The sequence below is a fragment of the Engystomops pustulosus genome, chromosome 3 (assembly GCF_040894005.1).
Source record: "Engystomops pustulosus chromosome 3, aEngPut4.maternal, whole genome shotgun sequence".
Lineage (NCBI taxonomy): Eukaryota > Metazoa > Chordata > Amphibia > Anura > Leptodactylidae > Engystomops > Engystomops pustulosus.
In genome coordinates this window covers 186011884-186037246 of record NC_092413.1, presented here as the reverse complement: position 1 = coordinate 186037246, position 25363 = coordinate 186011884, and the positions used below count along the sequence as shown (strand labels likewise).

Sequence of the window (25363 nt, the reverse complement as noted above, 5' to 3'; positions counted from 1 at the left end):
TCTCCATGTGTGATCCCTACTGCTAACATTATGGGCTTCCCCTTCACCATCTTCCCTTTGATCCCTATACCACACGTATGGACTGCCCCGGGGAACCCTCTATTGTATTGTGACGCCCTCCTTATCTTGCATCCCCTCATTGGCCCTGCTTGGCGTAGAAGAGGTCTGTTCACCTGGTCCAAGCTACCCATGACATGACTAGAGCTAGGCCGCACTTCAGCCGGCCACTCAGGTACCAAGGGAGTCTAGCCCCAGTGGGAAGATATTGAACTTCTAAAATCAATTTTTAAAATTATGATAATGAGCTTGAAGAACTCTGGGGGTGTTACGTGAACCCCTCCATGATATAATCTCACAGCAGCAGAAGTTTCAGTACACAATCCTGCACAGTGTAACAACTTGTGAATCTGCAGCACCGAAGGGCTCTGGTAACATCCCCATGAGCATAATTTTAAAAACAAAATAGCAGATTAATCCACAACCCAAAATCTCCAGTTATTTAAAAGATATTGGGGCACATTTACTTACCCGGTCCAGTCGCGATCCAGCGGTGGGTTCTCCGACGCTGATTCGGGTTCTGCCGGGATTCACTAAGGTCCGTGCGCCGATATTCACCAGGTGTTGCTGCTGCGCCGAGTTCACCTGCTTTTTTCTGGTGTATGTGAGTGCTTGATCTTGCGACATAAATGGCTTTTTAAATTCTGTGGTTTTTCCGAATCCTTTGGGTTGTCTGGTGGCCACGCCCCCCGATTTCTGTCGCGCGAAAGTCGGGGCGATTGCGCCAAAAATCGATCGCGTGCGCCACAATCCCGTGAAATCCCGTGAAATACAGCGCAAAGAGGAAATATTTATCTGTTTTCTCATTTTATTCTGCATAACTGTGTAAATTTTAAGACTAAATAATCATTTTATTGTCAAAATTACAAAAATTCCAAATGTTTTTTTTCTTGTTAGATGCTTAAAAGGTTAACAAGCTTACCAAGGTCTGTGTTGAATAGTTTGAGGGGTGCAGTTTTAAAAATGGGGCGATTTTGTGAGTTTCTAATCAATAGAACTTTGCAAACCCTTATGAATATGAATTGTCCACTAAAAAAAATGTAATCTTAGATATTCTTAAAAATTAGAAAAATTGCTGTTTGAACTCTAAGCCTCCTAACTTTCTAATAAAATAAAATAACATATAAAAATTATGTCAGCATAAAGCAGACATATGGTTAATGTTAGTTAGCAACCAATTTGGGCAGTTAGACTAACTGTATGATGAGTATAAAATTTAGAAATCAGATCGCAAAGAGTTTCCAAACTTTTCACCAAATTTCCATTTTTTTACAAATAAGTGCAAAAAATTCCAACTAAAATATAGCATTGATGCAAAGTACAAAATGTTATGAAAAACTTTCAGAAAATAAAATCTGTCAGATAAATGTTCCAAAATTATAACTGCATATTGTGACTCAGATTTGAAAAATTGGGCTGTGTTTTAAAGGTGAAAATGAGCTGTGTCCTTAATGGGTTAAAATATAAGCTAATTAGTTGTTATTTAAAATGTTGCTCCCCTTAGCAGAAACATATGGTGGACAAACACTAGAATGAAGAATTAAAATGCTACTGGTCCTTTGATCACTATGTTTGGCTGTAGTCGATTGCTTGCAGTGCATCCAGTATGGCCGGTGTTGTGGGGAGCTGTCATCTCAGTGCAGCAATGTGCAGTGATGGCAGTCAAACATCATTACTATGGTAACAGAGCAGGAAAGTCTGTTATATCATCACTGGGAGCAGAGTATCAGAGTGAGGAGGAGTGACTAAGAACTGAGGCATCATGGGATTTGTAGTATCCTGTGGTGGCCATCTTGGAGATAGCTCTGCCAACTTTAGAAAGCACAAAAGCAAACTGTTTAAGCTCTATTTTGTGATTAATGACACTGAGTTTTTCTGTATTCATTTATTTATAGCATTATGGGGTTTTTTTTTTAATCAGACATTCCTATTCCTAGAAGTTTCAGTATTAGCCTACTAGAGTAAAAGTCAAATTTTAATATTAAACACTTTTAGAGGAATTATAGGAACTCCTTAACATCGCAGTTCCCCTGTTTTCATGTCCTTAGGAGAGTTTGACTAATATAAAGGCATTCAAATATCGCATTCCATATATGAGATGAATAAACTACATTGGGGGTCATTTGCGCCGATTTCCCCTGTATTGTCCCGGGATTTTGGCGCATGCGATCAGATTGTGGCGCATCGGCGCCGGCATGCACGCAACGGAAATCGGGGGGGGGACCGAGCGAAAGCCCGACGGATTCGGAAAAACCGCCACATTAAAAAAAAGAAAAGTGTCGCTTTGGACGCGCTTACCTTCACTCAGCCCGAGCCGGTGAACTCCAGCGCGTTCAGATGCTTTTCAGCGCAGCAGCGCCACCTGGTGGACGGCAGAGGAACTACCTTGATGAATCCCGGCCGGACCCGAATCCAGTGCAGAGAACGCGCCGCTGGATCGCGAACGGACCGGGTAAGTAAAGTAAGTTTTTACCGATTATACTCTGGAAGACTTTACTATGCAGCTTTCTGTTGGATAAACCATGTAAAAAGCCCAATTTCTGCCATTTTTGTCAGTTTTCCTTTCCTTAATAAATTCCTCCCATATACTTTTTGATTAAAAAAGTATATTTTGAAACTCAGTCATCTGAGAAATCTACAACTTAGTTTGTATGGTTTTTCTATTGCACCAAGCATGCAAAGAAGACTACAATAGCAAACCTGTCACCACATTTTTCACAAATACAGCTAATAGCAGGTTCCCATAGAACCCTAGTAACTATCTGACCCCCTTCTTTTAGCTAAATATTGTTTCCCTCAGATCCCCATAAAATCAGAGAAATAAACTTGCCTGGTATCTAGGGATCTTTAGAGCAAATCGAGGGGCGTGGCCAAATGTCATGTGACCAGGATAACATCATCCCAGGTCCTTTAGGCTCGTAACATTAGCAATCTGTACACCATGTGCGGACCACATAAAAGTGACAGCAGCCTGCATGGACTTCTACTCCTCTCAATGCAGGCTGCTCATATGATATGATATTGTGTGATTTCATGAGATATATGCTTAATGTACAGTTTGGTAATGTTAGAAGGCTGAAGGACCTGCAATTATGTCACATGACTTACTGCTGCATGCAGAAAAAGCATTGGGAGGAACTGCTTGATTTCAGCCTGAGGAGGCCAAGCACAGCTTGACTCACTTTAGACATCCTTGGATATCAGGTAAAAGTTTAATATATGGGAATCTGAGGGGAAGAAGAAGGTTGGTAGTTAGTTACTAGGGCAGAAACCTGCCACTAGCTGTATTTATGAAAAATGTGGTGACAGGTTCCCTTTAAAGATGTAAAATATGGGTGTCCCACAAATGTTTGTTTTAGGGTAACACTACAGACAGTCCCCGGGTTACGTACAAGATAGGGTCCAGAGGTTTGTTCTTAAGTTGAATTTGTATGTAAGTCGAAACTGTATATTTTATAATTGTAGATTTAGACAAAAAAAATTTAGCCCGAGTGACAATTGGAGTTTATGCATTTTTTGCTGTAATGGGACCAAGGATTATCAATAAAGCTTCATTACAGACACCTTACAGCTAATTATTGCAGTCTGGGACCATAGTAAAGCATTCAGAGAGCTTCACCAGAGGTCAGAGGGGTCCATCTGTAACTATGGGTTGTCTGTAAGTCGGGTGTCCTTAAGTAGGGGACCGCCTGTATAGTGCAACTAAACAAAAAGGAGCAAAAAACCTTTTTTAATTTTTTTTATCTTACTTTTTTGCCCTTGAAACCAACTGTTTCTTTCAAAAGTGCAAAAGATGGGCATAAAAATGATTTAATAATCTTGAATTTCTCTGAAAAAAAGGCTACAAAATTTCTAGCCCAAAAAAGAAAAATGAAAAGAAAAAAATATCCAGGATGCAAAACTCAAAATGTTAAATTCTTAAAGTGTATTTAAGAATATATATAGAGAACTTAAAGCATGTAGAACAGTGGTTCTCAACCTTTCTAATGCTTTGACCCCACAATACAGTTCCTCATGCTGTGGTGACCCCAAACCATGCAACTCGCAGTAAAAACACAGTAAAATTGCAGCTCCGATGGCTTTAGGCGACCCCTGGTTTTGGTCGTTCGACCCCCGCTGGGGTCCCGACCCACAGGTTGAGAACAACTGATGTAGAAGAACAGAGAGCATGTATCACAAATACACTATATGATTACCTGAGCCTGCATCACATAGATCACAGCACTTGAAAATCCAATGAATTGCTCATTAGTTACCTAATTAGTATTATGTAGTGTAATGGTGATCATGTATTAATGTGTAATACATGCTATTACGTAATTGGGAAAATTTCATCCTGTTGATTAATTGAGTCTAATTATGCTTTGTGTATGATGGCAGAATAACATAAAGGATAACAATTTACATGCAATTAAATATATAAGTATATGATTGTGCCCCTGTATAATTAACCAGTACATGTAATTACATCAAATATAAGCATAAATGAACAATTTATTTGCAGCTTTTTAGCTTTTTTAACTAATTACTATGTAGATTTGTGTTTGAATATTATTTAAATGAGACTTTAAGGGGTCCAATCTTGAAGGACATTTAACCTCTATCCACAAGCTAAATCCAAACTAGACCCCCTGTGATCGGCTTGATAGTGGGCCTGAAGTCCAAGCTAGACCCCCTGTGATCGGCTTGATAGTGGGCCTGAAGTCCAAGCTAGACCCCCTGTGATCGGCTTGATAGTGGGCCTGAAGTCCAAGCTAGACCCCCTGTGATCGCCTTGATAGTGGGCCTGAAGTCCAAGCTAGACCCCCTGTGATCGGCTTGATAGTGGGCCTGAAGTCCAAGCTAGACCCCCTGTGATTGGCTTGATAGTGGGCCAGAAGTCCAAGCTAGACCCCCTGTGATTGGCTTGATAGTGGGCCTGAAGTCCAAGCTAAACCCCCTGTGATCGGCTTGATAGTGGGCCTGACGTCCAAGCTAGACCCCCTGTTATCGGCTTGATAGTGGGCCTGAAGTCCAAGCTAGACCCCCTGTGATCGGCTTGATAGTGGGCCTGAAGTCCAAGCTAGACCCCCTGTGATCGGCTTGATAGTGGGCCTGAAGTCCAAGCTAGACCCCTGTGATTGGCTTGATAGTGGGCCAGAAGTCATCTTCCATTGTAATACTCATATAAAGATGTTACTCTACAATACATTTATCAACCATCCTGTACAAAAGGGACAAATGTTTAATGGGATAACCAAAAAAATGGTTATCCAATCAAGGTACAGTTTTTGCTAGAAATGCCTTGTAGGTGGGTCTCCCCACAATGAAAGGGGAGTTGACTAGTGGTGGCAGGGGTATGTTGGCCAGCATGGGGGCCATCATTATCTATGGGTCTCCAAAATTAGGCTATTTAATGAAAAGACTTGTGGAAGGGTCTCAGGGATCTTAAGGTATCTGAGCATGTTGTGGATTCTGTGTTTTTACGACTGTAGGATTAAAGTGAATGTGATTTGGAATGTATGCAAAAAAGTAATGTAGACGAGACATTTTTTTTCTGCGCTTACCCTTTACATAGTAATATCTCAAGGATCCAATACATACAGGATAAGTACATAAGACAGGGCGGGTGCCATCAGCCCAGAGCTGCTGAAGGTTGAGGGAGGTGTCCACATAAGGCTGTACATAAGAAATCCATGGGGGGTGGGGGGACTGTATCTATTGAATCCATAGGGGGGCTTTATATAAAATAACCATGAGGGGACTGTATATAAAATAACCACGATGGGGCTAGTATAATAAACTAGGGAATATTTTATTGAACAGGAGACTGTTTTAGTTATTGAATTTTGTATGCAGCCACGTGAGTTTACTGCAAAGGAGGCCACTGAGGCTTTGAGGGACCTACTGAAACCTGGAGCCAACCCTGACATCAGATATATCAATACATTGCATTGACAATAACATGTATATCACAAAGTTGTATATCACAAAATAAGGGCTACCAGTCTCTGCTGCTCAAGCAAATAAAATTATGGGATGTATCAAGAGAGGAATAGATTCTCATGATAAAGACATAGTTTTGCCATCCCTGGTCTGAGCACACATGGAATATTGTGTACAGTTTTGAGCACATAGTACAAAGGACATAGTAGAACTGGAACAGATGCAGAGGAGAGCAATCAATATTATTAGGGGAATGGGGGGACTAGAATACAATGACAGATTACAACATTTTGGATCATTCAGTTTAGAAAAAAGACGACTGAGGGGAGACCTCATTACAATGTGCAAATACCTGAACGGACAGTACAAGGATCTCTCCAAAGATCTTTTTATACCTAGGCCTGTGACCAGGACAAAGGGGCATCCTCTACACCTAGAGGAGAGGTGGTTCTACCATCACCATAGACAGGGGACATCCTCTACACCTAGAGGAGAGGAGGTTCTACCATCACCATAGACAGGGGACATCCTCTACACCTAGAGGAGAGGTGGTTCTACCATCATCATAGACAGGGGGCATCCTCTACACCTAGGAGAGAGGTAGTTCTACCATCACCATAGACAGGGGGCATCCACTACACCTAGAGGAGAGGCGGTTCTACCATCACCATAGACAGGGGGCATCCTCAACACCTAGAGGTGAGGCAGTTCTACTATCATCAAAGACAGGGGGCATCCTCTACACATAGAGTAAAGGTGATTCTACCATCACCATAGACAGGGGGCATCCTCTACACCTAGAGGTGAGGCAGTTCTACCATCACCATAGACAGGGGGCATCCTCTACACCTAGAGGGGAGGTGGTTCTACCATCACCATAGACAGGGGACATCCTCTACACCTAGAGGAGAGGTGGTTCTACCATCAGCATAGACAGGGGGCATCCTCTACACCTAGAGGAGAGGAGGTTCTACCATCACCGTAGGCAGGGGGCATCCACTACACCTAGAGGAGAGGAGGTTCTACCATCACCATAGACAGGGGGCATCCTCAACACCTAGAGGTGAGGCAGTTCTACCATCACCATAGACAGGGGGCATCCTCTACACCTAGAGGAGAGGCAGCACTACCAACACCATTGACAGGGGGCATCCTCTATGCCTAGAGGAGAGGTGGTTCTATAATTGCCACAGACAAAGGTTCCTTACTGTAAGAGCAGTGAGACTATGGGACTCTCTGCTGCCGGAAGTTGTTATGGTGGACTCTATGTACATGTTCAAGAGAGGCCTGGATGCCTTTCTGGATAGCAAAAATATGGGGAAAAAGATTTGTTTAATTATTAAATGTTGGACTTGATGGTCTTTTTCCAGCCGTATATACTATAATACTATGAACGTCTGTACTTATGTACAAAGAAGATATTTTTTATTCTACCAGAAAAAGTGCCTGCTTTAGCGTTCAGCTTGTAAACACAATGTAACCTTTCTGAGCTCTACGACATGACATTAATCTTCTGATAGTACGTGATCTGAGCAGATCTCAGGTGCTGCTGCTCTATTTCTAGACAATCTGAAAACAAGTGAATGAGTAGTGTTCACCAGAGAAGGACCACCTCTATAGACAGATGAGAATAACACTTACCCCGGGCCGGCTTCTCCACTCCTCCTCTTGAGAAACAAGTATTTGTGATCTTTCTTGTTCTACCATTACACAATATAATGAACTATAGTGTTTTATTCATTGCCATTCAATTTCTTTTTTAATTAAATGTTCAATCGCGAATCTCTGCTTTCTGTAATAGCACTTCAAGTAATTGTTTTCTGCTTTCCCATTCATTCTGCTTACACCTCTTTTGTTCCTGTCAAAATGACTTTTTTAGTAAATTCTATTCCAGGCTTTTATTCCTTTTATGCTATTTTTATCATTTCTTTTATAACATCAGTCATGCAGAAATGGAAGTTGCCAGAATTGAGCATCTAGTGTCCAACATATCAGGTGTAGTACCCTCAAACCTAAAAGCATCCAGCTAGTACCAAGAGCGGACCCAAACTAATCCAAAAGGTGACAATGGATTCTGAATATGAATTAATCACTTGCCACTTGCCCATATGAACAAGTGAATACACCGGTGGTCCTCCTTTTGAAAGGGGCCCCCTTCCCCCTTAGAAAATATACATATCTGTACACTATATACACACATACCATTTATACACATAAAGTATAAACACACATACATACAATATATATGGACCATATATACATACAGTACTATCTACAGACATATAACATATGCACACACATGCAGCACATACACCCATACAGCATATACACATATAGAGAATATACACATAACACAGACACACACATTCACACAGCATACACCAAGCATATACCACATACTTTTTTTTTACTATAAATTTTTATTTAAATTTTTTTCCAAACATACATACAGTCGAGAACTAATACTTTTATCACACCACATACATTTATATACTTACACACGCATATGTATATGCAACATCCCCCACTGGGGCCTAGCCTTTTCTTGGAGCCTGGAGGCAGCCTGGGCCCAGAATACCGGAGTGGCTGGCGATTGCGGCCACTGATGTCACGGTGCTTGGTATGGGGACCGGATGGCTGTCCTACAGCCTGGCAGGTCTCCAGCAGAAATATGGAGGGAGAGGCTGATTAACTGGTTCACCCTTGGGAAACCCCTGAGTGCCTGTAGGATATGTCCCTGGGTAATGGATATGAAGCCTGTGGTGGTAGACCACCCTATCCAGGGATCAGACAGAGGCAATGTTGTGGAAAATAACTCACAGTCCTTTATTGAACAACAGCAGGCAACGGGCCTAAACGGTCTCACATCAGATTCGGATTACTGGAGTGGTCATGGACAGGAGTCCTCAGGAATGGCTCACCAGCCTGGTAGCAGATGCAAGCTGGAATGGAGCTGTGTCCGAAGTGTGGAAGCTGCAGCTCTGGTTTGGAGTCTCCTGACTCTGGTCCTGGGATTAGCTAAGTGTCAGTACCGGTGGTGTACTGGCACTGTCTCTCTCTTCACTCTAACTCTGAACGCTGACTGACTGGACTGACCCTATGCTCCTCCCTGTCCAGGGGTTTTATTATCCCGGTCAGCTGGTGGCTACCTCTCTAATCACACTCTAGTGTACAATGTAGAAACACAATTGTTCGATAACTCACATCCACTTAACCATTGCCTGTTCAGGCAGGATCTATAGCTGCTGATTACCCAATGACCCAGTGCTAGAACCTTCTAGAGGGCTCATGACTCCTTTAGACAGCTCCTACCCTGGAAAGGCCGATGTTCACAACTACCAGCCTGCCTATGTTTTGGCAGGGGTGTTGCGTAGATACTGACTCAGATTTATTTTCCCAGGGCACACTAGCTGCTGATCACATGGGGGAGTAGAGAACAGGAAGCAGAGATGGAAGATCCCTAGTCCTGGCTTCCAGTTGACCCTTCCTTCTCCCCCAAGGTGTTGGCTCAGCTGTCTACCATGTGTACTATGCTATTCAATGTGCAGCATAATATGTATATATTCTTCAGTGTAGCAGGTCGGTTTGCTGGGCCCCCTGAGACTCAGGGACCCATATGAGCTTCTATGGCTGCGTTCCCGCGTTCAGTCCGAATCAGTTGGATCGTCCGACAGCCGCTCCCCGATTTCTGTTGCATGATCCCCAGTTAAATACCTTTGACAGCGGCACAAATCCCGAAAACGTCGGAAAAACGCCAAAAGTGCTGCCACAGACCCTTAGTAAATAAGCCCCATTGCATAAATAAAAGTACAGCTAGGCGGCGAGCAGTTATATAAAGGGTAAAGCAAGCATAACGCATATAGTACTGTATACTGTTCACTAAAGTGGTATGGACTTTTGAAAACGTGACAAAAAGGTGTAATTTGTAGTGCAAAATTTTGTTTCCTCTATAAATCATCCACCCCCTACAGCCGGAGTTTGCACTAGATTTTTCTTCAAACAAAGTAATAATACTCCTCATATCTTTTAGGGATATTGTTAGCTGAGGAGGAATGAAATTGTAGTTATCCTGCATCACATGATCGCTGAAAGGTGCACAAATATTTGGTCTGCGGCCGCATTATCATACATGAAGGGGCTGTACCCAGTGGGAGGGAGAAGTGCTCCTGCACAGTGTAACAGCCTGTGAAGCTACTGCATGGACTGACTCTGGTAACATCCACAGATCATCTGCAAAGTTACTCAAGAAGGGTGGTTATGAACAGCACATGCACAGAGGTTATGAAGCTGCAGGGATGCCACAAGACAGTACTATTGATGATGACTTTCTTCGGTTGCATTATACGGCTTAAACAGCCCCCAGAGCCTTAAGCAAAATCTCTAAAAGTGAAAAAAAAAAAAAATTAAATAAAACTGGAACCAAAAAGAAGTCCTCAGCAAGGGCCAACCTTTACCTTTGGTTTGGGAGAGGATGTGCTGAAGAGATTTTGACCCAATGCAAGGAAAGACAATGGTCAACTATCTTAATATTTTCGTATTAGACTTTATTTTGGCACATTTGCATATTTGTGCCAAGATGTGCAACTCTTTCACTCGCCTACAAAATTTAGCCATCGAAAAAAAGTTCAGTCTTCCATCTGAATTTTTTTTTACAAAATCCTGATATGGACTTATGAAAAAGTAGCAATTATTGAGCAAAATGTGGTCAAAAAGTTGCAAATAAACTCCAGCTCTGATCAAATATAGGAAAAACTTTAGAAGGGGTTGAGGAAAGTCACAAAAACTCCATAGACTCGATGGCCTGATATATCAAGCACTAAGCGAAATCAAATAAGCCCAAAACTCGGAATAACCAAAAAAAAGACACATACAAATGTCCTGACTACAGATAAATGACCTCCGTAAATAGAGATTAGTGAACCCAATATTTCTGAGCAGGGTTTGAGCTCGGCACGCACAACCCAGTCATATTTCCGGATTGGAAACAAGTCTAAGGGCCCTGCTCCATGTGGAGTGGCAGGGATAAGAACTGCAAAAAACATTTAATAGAATACTGGATTTGCATCCCATTTTTCCTATGTTTCTCCGAACTAGCTCTTCTTTGAATAATCAGTTTGTTCTACTGGAACAAAAGGGAACCTAACCTTTCCAAAATTTGCAAAAAAACAGTAATCCATTTGTGTACGTAAGGAATAAAACAGTTCTGGCCTTAATGGATTTGTGTTTTATGTTTTTTGTTAGCAATCTTTATCTACAATCTGCAGTCCTCTCAGAGCTGGTGGGTGGAGACCTAGTTGCTGTCACTCATCCACCTTCCCTCTTCATGTAGCTTCTGGTAATCTGACACATCAGTGGGTTTCTGTCGGCAGAGATTTCCAAACAAAAGCAGATTAGGTAGGAAGAAGAGAATGTAACAAAGACCCAAGCATTTACATGCACCAGGAAGAAGAAGGTAAACTCCATCAGACCTGAACAGGGTAGCGGCACATGCAGATGGACAATGCAAGTAATGTGCCCCAATATGTTATATTGTGAAAATATTTATAGGTTGGGGTTGAGACCCCATGGTCTTGTCTGCCTATGGTTCCAAAATTGCTTGTTTTGGCTCTGGTGCTCAGTTTGAGTTGAAGTTACCAGTGGGGAACCACAGAAGTTAATATTGGGGCCCCTTCTTTTTAATACTTTTATTAATGCCCAATATTTGTAGATGATACTTAAATCTGTAAAGTGGAAAGGCAGATAGTATAATATTAAAGAGGGACTTGTGGAAACTTGAGGATTGGGCAGAGAAATGGCTGATGAGGTTTAATGTAAATAAATGTAAGGTTATGCACTTGGAAAAAGGAGATGAAAAGTACAGTTATGTTTTAAATTAATAACTTGGTAAAACTACAACAGAAAAAGACTTGGGGATATTGATGGACAGTAAAAAAACATTTTGGTGACCATTGTGAGGCATCTGCTAATAAGGCAAATGAAATAATGTTATATATCGAGAGGCATAGATGCTTGTGACAAGGACATAGTTTTGCCCTTATATGAATCACTGGTCAGACCACACATGGAATATTGTATACAGTGTATAAAAAGGGCATAGAAGAACTGGAACGGGTTCAGAAGAGAGCAAGGGAATTAATGGAATGTGTGGACTAGTGTCAGGATTCATCGCAGGAGGTGGGACTAGCCGACACCTAGGACCAAAGTCTAAGTGGCACCTGGCCTTCACCAGAGCCCGCTGCAAAGCAGGATGGTCTTGCTACTGCAAGGTACCACCAGGTCGTTCCACAGGTGCAACTAGCCCGCGGTGGCAGCCAAGGTCAAGGTAGACAGAGCGGAACACAGTCTCGTGGTCAGTTCCAGGCACAGGGTCAGGGCAGGCGGCAGAGATGCAACGTCAAGTCCAATCCTAGGTCAGCAACGGGAGGTCCAGGCAGATGGGAACAGGAACACAGGTACACGGGACACAGGAACGCAGGACATGGGAACTCAGGAGCAGAAACACACAGGAGCTGGAACGCAGGATACACATGAGTGCTGGAGACTCAGGACGCAGGAATATCGCTGGGGCGCTTTCTCACATTGGCACATTGGCATTGGCACATACATCCGTTAGAGAGTGCAGGGAGAGACAGGCTTAAATAATATAGCTGAAAATAGCCATCCCAGCACCAATCTCCTAAACACCATATCCTGGGGATCACTTCCCAAGAGAGCCCCTACCTTCTCTGCCTGGGTTTACTGAGCGGCAGCAATGCCGCTGCAGTGCTCAAGCAGGAGTCTACATCTTTACTGTGAGGACACAATAAGAGAAGGTTAGGCTATGCCCATTTTGGTTTGGACCCCTCAGGGAGAATCCCGGTTTTTGGGGACTGTGCCATATTGAAAGTTTGTGTGGGTTACGGGAGCCTCTTCAGAGGATGAGTGGCCTCCTTATGTAGATGAGTCTAGAAGCTGGGAGCCAAATAAAGAATCCTTCACAGAAATTCTTTTGCTCACATTTTCCTTTACTAGCCTTCTCTCGCCAGTATTTCTTATTCTGAACATTACTGTTGTGCATTATTTCCAGCTAAATATATTAATTAGTGTTATATATAACTCTGAGAAGAAGCAAGGAATGAAATGTAGTCACTGGAGAGACAAGTAAATATAGATGCTACGAGTGAAGCATCTGCATAACAATCTTACAAGAATGGCTAATTGGTGACAGTGCTACAAGGGAACGAGATTTTACCTTCTACATAATTCTCCAATAATGTCTGGTGTCTCTGTACCTGTCATCTCACTGTCATACGGTATTTTTTATGTGTTAAGACCTTCAAGAAAATATGTAATACATAAATCAAGGCTCAAGTTGTAAGGGTTTAGTGTGTGGAGATGTGTTAAGATGAAAATTGGGTCGGGAAGTAAGAGTTCTCCTGCCAATTAAGGCCACCGTGTAGACGTGTGTTGTCTTATAGCCACGAATGTTCCACTAGGGGGATTCTGGGAAAATATGCAAAGTTTTCCAGGATGGGATAAGGAAAACCACACCTCTTTTAGCTACCTTGTAGACTGAAAATTGGTGGAGATAACAATTTCTACATTTGAAGCCATTTAGTTTTATAACTGCCTATAGTTATAGATTTTATCCAGGAGCCTTGAGTTATACTTATGTCTTGAGCTGCAGTCATAGATTTTGCTAGTTTTATTAAAGGAAATCTTCGTTCAAAATCCATCATGATAAAGCAGGTGCAGTTACTCATAGAGCCAGGCAGCAGGACTGTGGTAATATTATATTTGTTTTCCATGGTCTCCTTCCTTCTAAAATTTTATAAACTTTTATAATGTTATAAACTCCAGTGTTCCTGCAGGGCATTACCAGAGCCCCTTAGAGCTGCAGGTTTACAGGCTGTTTCACTGTTTCATTCTTCCTCCCTCTGGGCTTCCCCCTCAGACTGGTGCCACACTGACCGCCTTCTCTGCGTTTGAAAAAGCAAACGCAGACAAAGCCACACTCACCAGGGGCGGGCCGCGGCCCGATTGCATCAGCATTTCTATGGAAACGCCTGTGATCGGGAACAAGCCGGTGGCACAAAGCAGTGAGTGTGGCACCAGCCTCACTCTGCCTATTGTAAACTCACAGAAGTAAGGGAAGCTTCAGCACACAGTGGGAGGAGGAAGTGCTCCTGCACAGTGTAACAGCCTGTGAAGCCAGAGCATGGAGACTCATTACCAGACTCATTAGCATAATTTTAAGAGTTGAGTTTAGTAGGAAGGAGTCCATGGATAACAAATATATGAAGATTACCACAGTCACAGTGCCTGTAGTAAGTATCCCTGATTTATCATGCTTGATGTTGATGGTAGATTTCCTTTATGTAACTAGTTTTCCAATGTTGAGGCAGGACACCGCTTGTACAGTACAAAAGAGTGGTCTCTGCATGTGGGGAGCTGACATGCCTGCTGCCTATAAGTTAACACCGAGGGAGGTTATATGATTTGGGAATAGCACACTCATCACCCCAGATCACCACTAGGGTAATGTTCCTTTATGACATCACCACTGTATACCAAAAGAGACCAGCAGTGACGGGAGACAGCCCCATTGAACTAAAGGATCTGGAAGGTCTGAGATAAGTATAAGCTGTTCGTTATTTTTACCCCACCTGAGACTCCAAAATAAAAGTCCAATCCCAGACAACCCTTTTAATAAAATGGGACATGCAGACTAGAGGTAAACTTTCTTTTCTATGGTTTTGTGCTGGATGTTTTATACTTCCATTGCAATCAGCGTTTTTTTGCAATTTTATGTACATTTTGTATATATATTTTTAATCTCGTTCCTGACCATCCACTGTCTTTCTAAGGTAGGTGAGAAATATTGACCACTGGGTCTGAAATGATTAAGAAGCGCTGCCGTCTATAAGCGGACCCAGTGCAGCTCTGACTTTTATAGGTGCCTCAGTTGCAGTGGAAAACTGCTAAGGAAAAATATTGTAAATAAATCTAAAAAACATGTAAAATTGGCCCCACAGGACAATGACCTCATGGGGGACATATATAGTAAAAACTTACACACATAATGGGGGTCATTTACTAAGGGCCCGATTCGCGTTTTCCTGATGTGTTACCCGAATATTTCCAATTTGCGACGATTTCCCCTGTATTGCCCCGGGATTTTGGCGCACGCGATCGGATTGTGGCGCATCGGCGCCGGCATGCACGCGATGGAAATCAGTGGCCGTGGCCGAGCGAAAAACCGCCACATTTAAAAAAAGAAATGTGTCGCTTGGGACGCGCTTACCTTCACTCAGCCCGAGCCAGTGAACTCCAGCGCGTTCAGATGCTTTTTAGCGCAGCGGCGGAGGAACTACCTTGATGAATCCCGGCCGGACCTGAATCCAGCGCAGAGAACGCGCCGCTGGATCGCGAACGGACCGGGTAAGTAAATCTGTTAATTTATGTTAATTTATGTATAGAAATATACATGAATATTTCCCAGGAAAATTACAATAAAAAATTCCTCGCTATGCTATATCATCGCTGCAGTCGTCCCATTGGCCAAAGACATATTAATATCAAAACAACCATCACACGAAAAAGAATCAATATTTGATCATTTAGAGTTTATTTGAAAATTTTAAATATATAATATACATTACAAAAATGTCTTTTATTCCACTTTTTGTAACCCCCCCCCCAAAAAAAACTAAAGATGAAAAAAAGTGATGTCTCTTAAACCAATACAAACAAAAATTTGCTAAAAAATGCACCGGTCATTAAAGCCTTTTCAAGCCTGGTCATTAAGGGGTTAAAGTAAGCAATAAAACGGTGGATGATTCACCTTTTTAGTCAGATGTCTCTGGTAAGTGCCTGAATGTTGTTCTAGATGTTGAGCTTAATCTCCTGTATAGTTCAGACTCCATGAGCTGCAGTCGGCTTATACAAAGAGAAGGTTTGTGACATACTGCTGCTTACACCAAAGAATAGTCACCTCATAGAAAGCCGCTGCCCCACAGTGTAATTGTACCCAGGTCTAATCTCACCATAATTACCATTTACTGTATTACTGTATTTATAGTTTTTTATGCTTTTATTTCATTGTCCTAGAATGTTACCATTTTTTCATATTTATGTATATATTTGTATACCGTATTTTTGTATGTTTCATAGGAGATTTTTGTAAAATAACGTCCAGGATTAATAGAAACGAAAGTCTGCCAGTGTGACAGAATTATCACTACACCACGTCCTTTATACACAAAATTTATATAAACTATATGGTAAGTCCTGATGAAGTGCAAATGTGAAATGGATTCACCCGAACATAGAAGCAGTAACCAAAGGATTTGTCAGCTATTACTAGCGCAGATCCATCCACCGCAACATTTATAAAAGTCACATAAAAACAGAACAGCACTGCAGGAAGATTTCTTAAAGGATCAAAGCGCTAAAGGCAAATTGTCTTAGGAGGTGCCTGCTTTTTTTGGGATGACACCCCACTGTGAGTTCTGGGGATTATGGGATCCACTTAGGTCACAGAGTGGTCTCCTGGCTTTTCACAGGGGATGTCACTTCCTTTGATGCCTCCAGGTCTGAGGAGGTGACTTTTTGGTACAAGCAGGTCCCATAGACAACTATTTTTATTACAAATATTGCACTTTTTTCACACGAACATCACTTTATAGACAGGAAACAGAACATGCTCTTAATAAATGTAACCATGTTTTAGGTTTCTCGTCATCATTATCAAACATTAGGGATTTATCTATTAATAGATTTTCCCTACCAAAATCTCCAATAATAGTTGAAATTTAATCCAGTAGTTACCTTGCACTTGGAGCGCTCAGGTTTGACTTTCTGTCACTCAGATGTTTCCATACAGTGGCAAAAATTTAGGGGTTCCAGAAGAAGTGGTTACACAAAGGCCCATGAGCCTTAGGGGACCCATACATTGTCTCATCCCCATATAAAGAAACGAGTACTCTACCCTCGGCATCATACTTGGATGGCCTGGTTCATATTTTGAATTGGGAGCAGGGAATTAAGGTTAATTTCTATCCCCATGTCTCTCAATGAGGATATATGACTGGTGCCTTAGAGAACTACTAAATGTGGGCTACACAGAGGGTACAACATGGAACTAACAAAGTGGAGCAAGAAATTAGGTTTCTAGGCTGTGCTGTGCCTGAATGCCAAGTGCCAAGTATGGATAGAAATCTCACTGTGTGTATGTAAGTGTCTATATTTATAAAAATGCATCTTTATGTGGGATGGAATGGATACAGGTGTATGTGATGTTTATTATGAGGCCTTTTAAAACAGTTTAACTCAGCCACTCTAAATATTGTAAGAATCAGTGTGAGCATTGCCTAGACCTGACCTTATGTTTGACACTATATTTGTAGTACAGTATATTTGGTTCCCTCATTGTATCTATGCAGTAAGTTGGACCCAATTTCTATGTAGCAAGCTTGCTACTATTTCTTTTTGATGATATCTGTATAATGAGTTTATGTGTGAAATTCCTCTTAAGGAATCGTCATTGTCGCTTTTACAATCACTAAAGTTTGCACAGTCTTAGAATGTCATAGACTCGATTTTGAGCCAAAATTTTCACCCCAAACTTTCCAAAATACACTTATTAACCAACATATACGGGAGCCATTGTCCGCTGACTACTGTGGCAGTTAACAACCAATCACAGCATAGCTTCTATTTTACCCCAGGTCATTAATATGAGCTCTGAGCTTTGATTGGTTACTAAAGGCAATGAGTAAAAATCAGTGTAAGGTAATATGGAAATAGACAAAGAGAGACAGACAGAGAGGGAGACAGACAGATACTTAGATATAAATATTTTTTGTTAATCTAGTCTACTTAGTTATAGCTAAGAGCAGTTATTTATTATCCTGGGCAATGAAGGGGGCTACAAGTAGTATATATGTAAATTGTAGTCCAGTACCATATCTAGGTGACAAGCTCAGTTCTGTAAGGCCATCTCTGTAGTAAACTTAGTCTTGATACTTTATCTACCCGACAAGCTCAATTATGTTTCTGTAGTTAGTTTGTATTGTATTTGTATAGTAAGTTTGGATTGTATCTGCGTAGTAGATTTGATATGGAATCTATGAAGTAGTATGTACTGTATCTATGTTATAAACTTGTTCCCAGTACTATATCTTCATAGTAAGCCTGGTTCTAGCATTGTATTTATGTAGTAACTGTGGTTCTATAGACTGGTGGGGGTCACACAACCTCTTTATGGCCCAAGGTCTATGGTAGCCTTAATCCACGCTTGGTCACGAGCTGGTTTTTAACAATCAGGATGATAAGCCAAATATTATTGCTAGGAATAAGAACTTTGGCTCAAAATGTGTAAAATTGAAATAATTTCATCAGTTGCCTTCAGGTTTTTACAGGTCCCTTTTGAGTGTTCCTCTTTTTTATTGGTCTGGTACTTTTTGTATTGATAGGTCCTTGCTCCTCATTGAAAAGATGAACCTGCTGACATTTTTCATTCTCTTTTTGGGAATAGTTTGGATCGTGTGATACATAATACACACTTCAAGTTTTGCTCTCCTTGTTCCCGGATTGATTTGAGTATTCACATGAAGCAGGTGCATTTGCTTTGTGCCCTGCATAAAATTACAGGCCAAATAACTTCTATGTGATTAGCATTCCCTCCTGTAAGAACACTGCATAATATAGAGGCAATTCATAAATAAGCATCATGATAGATGCATCTTCTCTCCGCCTCTGCTTTATTGCAGAAGTATTGTGTCCAAGGATGGACGATGTTGCGGCCATTATGTGCTGCATTTGTTATAAGGATGATTATATCTTTCTGACCTTTTCTGCACAAAAATGACATTGTACATCATGTATTGTTGACAAGCTCTTCCGTGTACTTATTCAGCGTCTCCTTCAAATACATTCAATTACATGCACAATGCAGAACCATTTTTCCTATTCAGAATACAAATTTATCAACCAGCTGCTTGTTACATCCAAGTTCTACATCTAAAGTAGCCATGGAGGTTTCGTATGGTAGCTGGGGGGCTTTATAAGGAGGTAGCTAGAAAAAGGGGCAATATAAGGAGGTAGATAGGGAAAAGGGATGGTTATAGGGAGGTATCTAGGGGAAAAGGAGCATTATAAGGAGGTAGCTAGAGAAAAGGGCTTGTTATAGGGAGGTAGCTAGAGAAAAGGAGCAATATAAGGAGGTAGCTAGAGAAAAGGGCTTGTTATAGGGAGGTAGCTAGAGAAAAGGAGCATTATAAGGTGGTAGCTAGAGAAAAGGAGCATTATAAGGTGGTAGATAGAGAAAAGGGGGTGTTCTAAGTAGGGGGCTACAGAAAAGGGGAAATTATAAATGGGGAGATTCACAGAAAAACATAAAATTATATACCATAAAGGGCAGTGTGGGGGTGGGGTTAGGTACTAAGCTAAAAAGTGGGGGTAAAAGTGGGGCTTGATAATTAAAATTTTCAGCAGCCCCTTTCAAACTGGTCCCTGGAAAATAAAAGTTTGTTTGCAGCCAGTTCCTGGTGACAAAAAAGTTGGGAACCACTGCCTTTAACAGAATGTTTTTCTAGAGGAATAACAATAAGTATCCCTTTTGAAACAATTAACCTACAATTATGATTGTAATATTTCTAAGTTAGCCTTTAGGGGATGCTCCTTTAGGAAAAATGTTTTTTGAATGCATGCAGGAATTTCGGAAAACTTTCTGAAGTTCGGGAAAGTTTAAAAAAAAGAAAAGAAAAAAAAATATTTAACTTGATCCGACTTATGAATCGGAGGTCCTGACAGTCCCAACACGATGACTTATATTATGCCATTGGGGCCCACTGAAGCCACTGATCAATCAGAAAATAACAAATTCATACCGAATCTTCAAACCTACCAATAGGTCTAATCCTGACCTATCACTGATCTCCTGCTGGTTTGCTATTGCCACGTCATGATCCAAAGATTCTTAAAGTTAAAGGGGTATTCTGGTAATATGAACATCTGATACAGAAACCCATGATGCTATAAATAAATGAATATAACAAAAACTCAATGTCATTAGTCACAAAATTGGAGTTTGATTTTATGATTCACAAAATGTTATTGCCTCTCTAAAGTAGGCAGAGTTATCACCAAGATGGCCGCTACTGGAAACTACAAGTCCCATGATCCTTTAGTTCTCAGTAACTCCTCCTCCCTCTTATTTTTTGTCCCCAGTGATGATGTAACAGACTTTCTTGCTCTGTTACCATAGTAATGATGTGTAATTGCCATCACTAAAACACCGGCCATACTGGATGCACTGCAACCAACCGACTACAACCAAACATAGCGAAGATCACATGACCTGCCCAGGCAGGTGCAGGACATGTGATGTGGACATGTGACCAGCGTCCATCTTCTGTCCTGTGTCTTTTCCACGCAGAGGAAATTAACGGACTCATTAAAGGGCCAGTAGCATTTGAATTCTTCATTACATTGTATGTCCACAGCGTTTTTCTGCTAAGGGGAGCAAAATTTTACATAGCAAGTGTTAAGTTGAATTTGTATGTAAGTCAGAACTGTATATTTTATAACTTTTTTGGTCTCTTTGACAATTGGATTTTAAAAATGTTGGATTGTAATAAGAATCAATATTAACACTAAAGCTTCATTACAGACGCCTGTGATAACTGTTACAGCTGATTATTGTAGCCTAGGACTAAAGTACAATAAATATCCAGAGGTCCGTTTGAAACTAGGGGTTGTATGTGAGTCGAGTGTTCTTAAGTTGGGGACCGCCTGTACTTTAAAGTGGGGTAAATGTTCTCTTGCGGATTTAACCTAAGCTAAACTTAAATTCTGACATTCATTGCAGATCTGTAAAAGGTCCCCAAACTCCTCTCCACACGCTGCTCCCTGGCTGGACATTTCCACTCAGTCAGTCACTGGTACAGATATTAGTAATTTCCTGCTGGTTCGGATGGTAGCAGAAAGTAAGATGTAGTTAGCAGAATGAGGTTTTTTATTTGCTTATGTTAAAGGTTTACAGCTGTAAGGTGAATTTACTTCTTTAAACTACAAGCCACTAGAAAGTTAAAGGGGTTGTCCACTTTCAGCAAACAATTGATACTTTTTGTGTAAGGAAAAGTTATACAATTTTCCCATATACTTTCTGTATCAATTCCTCGCCGTTTTCTAGATCTCTGCTTGCTGTCCTTCTATACAAAGCTTCTCAGTTTACTTCCAGTGGATATAATCTGTCTATGTGATGTGGTGGTGATGCTGCTACATGAGCCATTGGGGCACATTTACTTACCCGTCCGAGTCGTGATCCACGCAATCCCCTTAGATCCTGCATCCGATATCCTGCATGTGTGGCTTCCCCCGCTCAGGTCCGCTGGAGTTCACCTTCTTCTTCCTGGTGCATGTAAGTGCCTGATCTTGCCACACAATTTGAAATTTAAATTGCGTGCTCAGTCCGAATCCGTCGGAACGCCCGACGGCCCACCACAATTCATGTTGCATGAAAGCCAGCGCATCTGCGCCAAAATCCGATCGCATGCGTCACAATGCCCTTTTAAATCCCTGTCTTTTAAATCCCTGTCCTGAAAAGTCATAAAACCGGACGGAAATGCAGCCGCGGGGACCCTTAGTAAATAAGCCCCATTATTTACACAAAACTCCAAATACTCTCAGTGATAATAACGGCTTGTGCACCTGCCTGTCTATCACATCACATGGACAGATTATATCCACTGGAAGTAATTAGAGAAGATTTCTATATAAAAACAGCAAGCAGAGATTTCGAAAACCATGAGGAATTGATACAGAAACAGTGGCGTAACATGAAGCTGATGGGCCCCAGTGCAAAGTCTGTGCCAGGCCACTGACTATAATGTATGGTTTATAGTAATAGTCTTCTCATATGGGAAAGTGACACCATAAGGGCCCCCTAAACCTCTTGGGCCCAGGTGCGATCGCAACCTCTGCAACCCCTAAAGTTACGCCCCTGTACAGAAAGTATATTGAAAAAATTGTATAACTTTTCATTACACAAATGAGATCAATTAATTACTGAAAGCGGCCAACCCCTGTAAGGTACAAAATTTCACATGTGTACCTATAAAAAAAGATCTTGTCCAAAGTCATGTGAAAATGAGCAGAGATGAATCTCATCTTTCACATCCAACTTGGTTTTGTGAGCTACAGAACTGGAGAAACAGGCAGCTAAACAAATACCGTAGTTGAAAATATGACTTGCAGATAAAAATCCAATTCATGCCTTTTTTAACTGCCTGTATCACCAGTTCTGAACCTCATGCCTGATGTAATCTGAAAGATAAGATTCTTATCCTTAGTATGATACCAGCAGCATGTTTCGAGGTGCTATAGAACTGAAACAAGGGTGCCTGAAGTGACTCTACTCCCGATGCTCTGTAAAATTTACTCATCTCAGATAAATATGACAATTTTGTGCTCATTTTCACATGACTTCATTTCACATGTGAAATCTTGTAAACTTTGTGAGAATTTACATAGAAGGGAATTCTAGAAAGGACATTTCATACCCTACCTGAGGGGGCGTGTACTTTAATCGATGAAAAGTTTCCTTAAAGGGTTATTCCCATGCTTTCCCAGGCTATAAAGTGGTTACCAATAAATACTTGCAGGTAGTTGTTGGATCCGTAAAGTCTTAGCAAAAGTTATAAAATAAGTAAAAACATTGTGGTATGGGAATTAAAAAGGTAAAATTTGGTTACACAAATTGTGATTGGATCAAAGTAGATAAAGAGACTTAGAAGAACTAAGTTAAGTTTTATATTTGAAAATTTCAAACCGTCTTGTATGAAAAACTTTACTTCATTATGGATTTCAGTAAAGCTATCTACAGTGTACAACCTGAATAATGGATGTGGATTGATGGCAGTTCTAGCTATGAATCTTACCTTAAATATAGAAAGATTTGGTCTTTACCAGCTGTGATAGAGCTCCTATGTGGGAAGAAGCCTGGAAGGGGGAGATTAAGGTAAGAATGTCTGGGAGGTGGGGAGTTTGCATTTGGAATATGAAAGTTACAAAGTAATAGATCAAAGTAGATATTGGCCATAGATGAACTAAACCAAATGTCTTAAGGGGGATAATTAATATTTTGCAGACTTTTTTATAGCAAAATACATGACCGAAAGGTGAAAATGGATGTACTTTTACTGAAACGTGTTCCAAATTTTAAATCAGCTTGTATAAAGCTCCTTATGAATGTGAGGTGCCTGATCCTTTCCCATAAAGATGATGTTCTGTGCTCAAGGCTACGTCTATATGGCCTACGAGAAGCTTTTGCTCTGTCATACAAAGTGAAACTCCATTTACATTTCATTTTAGCAGCATTCAGGCTTACATTTTTTTTGCTTCATACAAAATGACATTCATATAGTTTTATGATAATGCTATATAACTGAATTACTTAAGCTTTCCTAATGCCATACTTCAATATTGGTATTTTGTAAAAAAAAAAAAAAAAAGTAATTTGTATAATTTTATACCTAGGCCATTGCCTAGAGGAGAGGTGGTTCTACTATCACCATAGACAGGGGACATCCTCTACACCTAGAGGAGAGGCGGTTCTATCATCACCATAGACAGGGGGCATCCGCTACACCTAGAGGAGAGGTGGTTCTACCATCACCATAGACAGGGGACATCCTCTACACCTAGAGAAGAGGAGGTTCTACCATCACCAAGGATAGGGGGCATCCTCTACACCTAGAGGAGAGGAGGTTCTACCATCACCATAGACAGGGGGCATCCTCTACACCTAGAGGAGAGGTGGTTTTACCATCACCATAGACAGGGGGCATCCTCTACACCTAGAGGAGAGGTGGTTTTACCATCATCATAGACAGGGGGCATCCTCTACACCTAGAGCAGAGGTGGTTCTAGCATTACCATAGACAGGGGGCATCCACCACACCTAGAGGAGAGGAGGTTCTACTATCACCATAGACAGGGGGCATCCTCTACACCTAGAGGAGAGGTGGTTCTACCATCATCATAGACAGGGGGCATCCTCTACACCTAGGAGAGAGGAAGTTCTACCATCACCATAGACAGGGGGCATCCTCTACACCTAGAGGAGAGGTGGTTCTACCATCACCATAGACAGGGGACATCCTCTACACCTAGAGAAGAGGCAGTTCTACTATCACCAAAGACAGGAGGCATCCTCTACACCTAGAGAAGAGGCGGTTCTACCATCATCATAGACAGGGGGCATCCTCAACACCTAGGAGAGAGGAGGTTCTACTATCACCATAGACAGGGGGCATCCTCTACACCTAGAGGAGAGGTGGTTCTACCATCATCATAGACAGGGGGCATCCTCTACACCTAGGAGAGAGGAGGTTCTACCATCACCATAGACAGGGGGCATCCTCTACACCTAGAGGAGAGGTGGTTCTACCATCACCATAGACAGGGGACATCCTCTACACCTAGAGAAGAGGCAGTTCTACTATCACCAAAGACAGGAGGCATCCTCTACACCTAGAGAAGAGGCGGTTCTACCATCACCATAGACAGGGGGCATCCTCTACACCTAGAGGAGAAGTGGTTTTACCATCACCATAGACAGGGGGCATCCTCTACACCTAGAGGAGAGGTGGTTTTACCATCATCATAGACAGGGGGCATCCTCTACACCTAGGAGAGAGGAGGTTCTACCATCACCATAGAAAGGGGGCATCCTCTACACCTAGAGGAGAGGTGGTTCTACCATCACCATAGAGAGGGGGCATCCTCTACACCTAGAGGAGAGGTGGTTCTACCATCACCATAGACAGGGGACATCCTCTACACCTAGAGAAGAGGCAGTTCTACTATCACCAAAGACAGGAGGCATCCTCTACACCTAGAGAAGAGGCGGTTCTACCATCATCATAGACAGGGGGCATCCTCTACACCTAGAGAAGAGGCAGTTCTACTATCACCATAGACAGGGGGCATCCTCTACACCTAGAGAAGAGGTGGTTCTACCATCATCATAGACAGGGGGCATCCTCTACACCTAGAGGAGAGGAGGTTCTACCATCACCATAGAGAGGGGACATCCTATACACCTTGAGGAGAGGAGGTACTACCATCACCATAAACAGGGGGCATCCTCTACACCTAGAGGAGAGGTGGTTCTACCATCACCAAAGACAGGGGGCATCCTCTACACCTAGAGGAGAGGAGGTTCTATCATAACCATAGACAGGAGGCATCCTCTACACCTAGAGGAGAGGAGGTTCTACCATTCGCCATAGACAGGGTACATCCTCTACACCTAGAGGAGAGGTGGCTCTCCATAACCATAGACAGGGGACATCCTCTACACCTAGAGGAGAGGAGGTTCTACCATCACCATAGA

General features: G+C 41.8%; 1 protein-coding gene across 1 annotated transcript in view; it reads left to right on the top strand.

Moving 5' to 3' along the window:
* Positions 1-25363, top strand: part of LOC140122448 (vertebrate ancient opsin-like) — an 86036-nt gene that overhangs the window by 20894 nt on the left and 39779 nt on the right. The window lies entirely within an intron of this gene.